This window comes from Cebus imitator, unplaced genomic scaffold (genome assembly GCF_001604975.1).
Source record: "Cebus imitator isolate Cc_AM_T3 unplaced genomic scaffold, Cebus_imitator-1.0 Scaffold88, whole genome shotgun sequence".
NCBI lineage: Eukaryota > Metazoa > Chordata > Mammalia > Primates > Cebidae > Cebus > Cebus imitator.
This window is the reverse complement of record NW_016107403.1, coordinates 4,213,423-4,220,677: the sequence shown is the minus strand read 5'-3', so window position 1 is coordinate 4,220,677 and position 7,255 is coordinate 4,213,423.

Genomic DNA, 7,255 nt, shown 5'->3' with positions numbered 1-7,255 from the left:
CATGCCACTACACTCCAGTCTGGGTGACTGAGCAAGACCTCATCTTAAAAAAAAAAAAAGGCAGAACCAGCCCAAATGCTCATCAGTCAAAAAGTGGATAAGGAAACTGTGGTAATACTACTCAGCCATAAAAAGGAATGAATTAATGGCATTTGCAGCAACCTGAATGGGTTTGGAGATTATTATTCTAAATGAAGTAACTCAGGAATGAAAAACTGAACATTATATGTTCTCATTTAAAAGTGGGAGCTAAACTATAAGGATGCAGGATGCAAAAGCATAAGAATGATACAATAGACCTTGGAGACTTAGGGGAGAAATAATGAGAAGGGGTTGAGGGATAAAAGACTACAAATTGGGTTCAGTGTATGCTGCTTGGGTGATGGGTGTAGCAAATCACCACTAAAGAACTTACTCATTTAACAAAATACAACATGTCCTCCCAAACCTATGAAAATTTTTTAAAATGAACAAAATAAAAAATATATATTTTGTTTGCTGTATTTGCTTTCTTATCATTGGCTATTTACTTGCATAGCAGGACTATTGATGAGTTCAAGAAAAGATGTTATATAATGGTGACTATGACCATTGTAAAGGTAAATCTAGAATCTCTAAATTTAATACAGAATAGAAAAATTGAATTTCTCTCACTGCTGAAGAAATATTATATACAATTCTGTAAGGACCTGCCTAAGTTACTAAGCAAATCATCTGTCCACATTGCTATTTTTCTTTCACTTACTTGTTACACACAATAGTATGGATGTTTTTACTTACATCATAAAGTTGAAGATTATGTGTTTGCAGGAATGAATTAATGCTTATATTTTCTCAGTCCATTTCAAATTAATGTGGTGTGGAATGGTCAGAAGAGATTTCACTTTCTCTCTGATGGTTGTCCTCCTGTTCAATGAGTTCTGTTAAATGATCCCTGTAAGAGACATCCTTCATTCCTGGCTCACAAAAACTGAGTTTTGAATAGCATTGTTTTTAGTGTACAGAATTCAACAGATGGTACCAAATAGCCAATATTTTAAACAACTTCCTGAGGGTAGATCTCCAGCTGAGTGTCCCTATCAGCCTCATTATCATCTACTTTCATTGGGTTCATTCATTTTAAAATTATCATGTGAGCAGCATTCACATTTCCCTAGAAGATGTAACTGTGCATATTAGCAAATCTGGAGCTTAAGTATGGAGTTTAATATTGGCTGCTATTCTGCTTGTGTTGTCTATAAACAATGTCATTTTTAAAAATGATTGTTTTCCATTTTAGAGTCAAATAGTGACTGCTTACTGTTTTGCAATTCAACTCAGCAAAAAAAAAATTATACATAGCAATTTTTTAAGCTATCAACTAAATCTTTGACAGATACCTTCATCTTTGTTGTCAGGCTGAAACATTCTGTTCTGGAACAGAGGAAAAACATTCTTCACACAGTGCTTATGAGTTTCTGAAGTCTTTATTGGTCCTTCACACACCTTCACACCTCCATGAGAAGAAAGCAGTAGATTTATATTAGAAACTGTACTGAAAAATGTCTACTTCAAACGCACTCAAAGGACTTTCCAGTTATTTTATTGCTATGCCAGAATACATTCAAGTAACTGAAATAACTTGGACTAAGCAAGGTAGACACTTTTCTAAATTTGTGGGAGGCTACCTTGAAAAAGATGATGGGAAAATAAATAGGCTATATTCTGCTGTTGTTATTCACGTAAGAGTTAGAGCTTTCATATAGTAAGTTACTGCTAAGTAGGAGAAAATATCCGAATAGCAATAAAAGATGAGCACCTTTCATATATCTGTAACCAGTAATTCCACACCAGCAATTCAAGTACAAGGTCAATAGGGCCAAACACAGACATTCACTTTCTATATAAAATGTGTTGAACACTTTAGTTGTTCAACAACTAACTAGTAAACAATATTTTGAGCCATATTAAATAAAATGTTTAAAATAATTGTAAAGCTAGAGGTAACTTTATATAAGATATGCTGATCTGAAAACTTACGGAAGATATTAGTATATTAAAATTAATATGAATAATCAAATGTAAAAATATATTCAAGTAGACCACCCACTGCCATACCTAAGTTCTGAGTCTTCTTAGTTTTATACTCTGGGAAGAAGATACAATAGTAGGCTTTGCTTAGGTATGTGTCCGTGTTTCTTATACTTGCTGGTGAGAGAAGGAATGCTCTAAAATAAGTACAGATAGTCTTACAGACACACGACCAGACATCACATACACACATCTAGTCTCCAACACGGACATAAGGCACCATTCTTTCAAAAAATTAAATCAATTTTATTTTTTTATTACTGCAGATTTGGCTCTGCAACAAGGAGGAGATACAGTGGGAAGGACTTAAGGGGCCGCTGACTATAGATCTGAGTTGTAAAGTTTTGATGATCTGAATCTACTGTGTTTGCTAAATAAAAAGGAGCTTTATGTTGCATTTTAATACCATTCAAATCATTCTACATTATCTGTGTTTCAAATGTTCTTTCTACTTAAATAAACTAAATGATAAATATATCTGGCTAGGGATGTCTGCTGAACGCTGTCTATTTTGTCTTTTGGAACAGAGAAAAACATAGCAGGCCAGGCCTGGGTCCAACAGTGAAGATTGTTCTTGGTGAGCATCTCCATCTGTTCCTAGATCAACCTCCTAATCTTTCCCAGGCCTCTTCTCGTGCCAGTGTACTAGATCAAGAGAATATTTCAAGAAAAGGAAGCAGAAATGATTCCAGGAGAGAGAAAGTAGGGCACATCAGTCATTAAAATATTTAGAAAGTAAAGCTCAAGCAACACAGAAATTATAAATTTACCAAAAACCCATTCCAAGTAATAATAATAGCAAATGATTCCATATAGGTTATTACTTTCCAGGCAATATTCCAACTGCTTTACACATAGTAATTCATGTAATACTCAGGACTATCCTGTGATAGGGCTACAATTTTAATCTCCATTGTACAACAGAGAAAAACATTGTAGTTAAATAACTAATGCATAGAATACATGGGAGAATTGAACCCAGGCAGGCTAGACCAGAGCTCTAGTCTTATATTGTGTTTCCTCCCAAATGTAAAGCCCTGGTCAATATCAACATAAGCATAACCTTATAAGGGGGATAATTAAACTTAGGCAACATCTGGGAAGGTTGTAACTCCCTAGTACTTAACCAATGAGGAAGTAGGGGAGGGACTTGAATGCTAGGAGATAAATTACCTGCTGTGATTGCCCTGGGTATGCCTACCTACCAGGCACCCGATCTTGAAAGACCACTAGTAAGTCTCACTTTCCCTGTTCTTGCTGCCTCTAAGTCCATTCTTTGGGTTTGGATGGGTGAGCGTGTTTCTCACATCCATTAATGTTCCCAGTATGTATAGTAGGAATATTAGAACATGCAATCTATAGATATATACCTGGAATCTCTAGATTCCCAGTACTTTCCTGTTACATTTGCTTTTCAAAACCATTCAGTCAAGTGTCTACTGCACCACTACCATGTTCCTTGTCCTCCTCTGGTGATGACAACAGAGTTTTGCATAAGACAGACAGAATTTTACCCTTGTACATTTTCTTCTATTGGGGAGATACAAACAATTAAAGAAGGAAGGAAGGGAGGGAGGGAGGAAGGAAGGGAAGAAGGGAGAAAAGGAGGCAAAGAGGGAGGAGGGGAGAGGAGAGGAGAAGGGGGGAGGGGAGGGGGAGATTAAACTTTTTGATGCCGGCAAGGTACTATGAATGAAATATTTCAGTTGATAGAGAGTATAAAGAGTTGGGAGACTGCTTTAGGCAGGCTAAAGACCTTCCCAAAGAGGTAATACTGAACTTCAGTCTTGATTTCTAGAGATAGCATCTAATGATCTTGAAGAAGAGATTTTCAACAAGAAATAGCACTTGCAAAGCCCTTTTATACTGGGTAATGTTTTTAGATTGTCCACCTTGGGGGACAGCAGTAGTTGCCACGTGGAATTTCTGCTATACAAGTAGCATTAGTGCTAGCCTCAGTAGCTGCCTGAGTTTGGTCCAATTTCTGGCAGCATTGCAAATGGCAACATCAGTTATGATTTTCTCATTACATCAGTTCTCTGGCATACATTTTAATATTATTTTTCAAGGCTTAGACTCATTCTATTTCTCCAGTTTTTCTGACAGTTTGTGAGCCCAACATTATTTTCTGTTTAATTAACAAGAGCTAGATTCTACTGCTTATTATTAAAAACCCTCAATGGTAAAGGTTGGATGTGTTTCAGGAACAAAATCAATGTCAGTATGGCTCCTGGTTTCTCTCTAGCCAGAGTATCCAACTTAGTTCTTTCTTTTCTTATAATTATTCATAATCTGACTTTATATTTTCATTTTTTCTCCTAATTCCCTCAAGACTAGTATCTTGTAAGTGTAATCCAGATAGATATTAAAACAAAACTTAAGGAGACCTCCTACCAAATACCTTCCAAGGTTTGTTTTTTTTTTTTTTGCCATTTCCCAGATATGCTTCTACTATTAACCTATTGGAAAAAAACTTGCACTACCTCTGTACTAGCCTCTGTTGGCCTCATTCTTCCTTAACCCATTTCTTATTAAGAAAAAAAAATGCAACTCAATGCAGGTGCTCATTTAATTTTACATAAACACCCTCTGAGGCTGAAGCAAATCTGACTGACTTTCAATATGAAAATAAAACATAAAAAAGTGTTATTGGAGTTATTTCTAAACAGAACTTTTCTCTAATCCTAATGTAACAGAAATGTATATGATTAGGATTAGAGACAAGGGTATTCTTGGGGCAACTGGGAAATGGGTTAAATTATGCCTTTTATCCACATTTCCATCTTTGGTAGAAAGAATAGAGGTTGATAAATGTTAATTTCTTTTCTATATGCCCTAGGTGACCTAGCTCTTTCTTTTTCTGAAGTGGACTTTTCACCCACATCAGCCCTTCAATTTACAGATATGAGATCTAAAGAATGGCCTCAAAGCAGCTTCATTCCTCTAAACATTTCCTAAACTCAGAAATGTTTTAGTATCTTTTTTAAGAAAAATTAATAAAAATGCATTGTATTCATTTGTTTGAACTACTTGCCATTGATGTTTATTCACCACAGAGGAAATAATAACTATTTTTAGAAATATATATATACAGAATTAAATGCACTGAATTTTTCCCTGGAATGTAATTCTAAATGTGGTCCCATGTTGCTTATCTAGCAAAGCAATAGGCTCAAATGTTTAAAAATAGTTTGATGGACAACAATTTTGGGAACTGTGTCAGGGACAGAATTTAGACAGAGATTGGCTTTTATAGAATGCTTAAACCAATTATTTTCAAACTTTTTGGCAGTGACCCACAGAACACATTTGATTTTACAACTCAGTATAGGCAAAACTTTAAACACATATACAAATACATAACATAGATACACAGGACAATTAAAAGGGTTTCATAATGCATTCATATAATACAGAATTAATGTGATATTTTGTATTATTTTCATTTAGAGAATAAACTTGTCATTTCCTATTTATAACATTTATTCAGAACCCATCAGTGCGGTCATGACCTGCAATCTGAACAACACTACTTTAAACTCTGGTTCTGGCACAGTATGTGTTAGATCTATTTTCAGATTGGCTAAGAAACCAAATCTTCCCATGATTTCTCTAGGAAAGAAAAAGTTTTCCAAGTTCTAAAATCAATTTGCAAACAACTTGCAGAACTCAGTTCATTCATAAATAATGATCCAGCTATACTTCCTTCAAAATGTCAATTTTTTAAGCAGCATACCCATAGTTTTACATCACCCATGCTTGGAGAATAACTCAAAACAGAAGCCTTAAACTACTCTGTTCAGTGTTACATTACAGTTATATAATTGTATATATCTCTGTTCAAAACATTGTTTTTCCAGAGTATAAAAAGCAAAGAAAGTTAAATCTAACATCTGTGGATACACTGTGGGAAATAAAGAAATATTGTAGGAAGACATTTTTAGAAATTTACTTACTTCTAAGGTGTGATGATTTATTTTCAGATAACAATTTGAATCACTCTTAATGACACTTTTTGCAATATTTTGCACCTACTCTTAGTAGCAAAGGAGTTAACAAAACATTTATTCTTATATAGACAATACTCTTTCAGTAAATATGGTGAAATGCTCATTAAAATCTCACATGTTTAGAGACCACAGTGCATTAATAGGAATTCAATTAAGTATTTATTGCTTTTGTCATTTAAAGTAAGTTAAGCAGATGGCATGAAATTCTCCAAAAGAGATTTTAAACAAACAATGGAGATTTAATTAATATGCACCAGTTAACTCATTAAATATATAACAACTAGCTCATTAAACTTAAGGTAAATACTTATTTGAGATGAATTGTCTAATTTTCACATTTATCTTCATTTTGCTTGACTGGTCATGTGATAAATGGTGATTTCTGAAAGCTAAGACATTTGAAAGTACAAATATTTTGTATTTCTCATAATTCTTTCACCAATGTTAAAAGGGAAATTGACATTATTTTCATTGAATATGCAGAATTGAATTGCTACATAATAACAACAACCACCAAATGATTTTAATTTTTATTTAAACTTACATCAATACACATGTGCTACCTTAGAACCAAAAAATAATCCTTTTGCTTTCATTGTTAGTACCTTTACATAAATTACACAGTAATATTCTCAGAAAAGTTTAAATACCTAACTTTTCTACTTTATGACTCTGTGTTACTTATATTAAAATGAAGTTTTGTACCTTTGAACAAAAAATTGCCATTCTTTATTTGGTGAGATTATCATTCTTGTCCTTTGATTAAAATGACCAGGAAAGGAATAAAGTGTAGGAAAATACAGGCCTAACCAGACATATTGTCCAGGGAAGTATGACAAGTTAAGAGCAGGCAGATCTTGTAGACAGTGTATTAGATGTCCATGAATATACGCTGCTTGTTTTCATAACTCTTAAGATTTTAAGTACTTCATATTTTATATACTCAAACTAATGGAATATTTGGACCTAGTTGCTTTGAAGTGTCTTACAATTGGGACTCATGAAAACTATATGTTATAGTTATAAAAATCTACTTCATATCTATGGACCTAATCCTTTTCTTAGAACATACCCTAGTAAAAGATGCCTACTATTAGTTTACCATTTATATTAACTCATCTTACAACTAAATTCCTATTTTTGGCTTCACAGTATATATTAAGGAAGGAATTTCA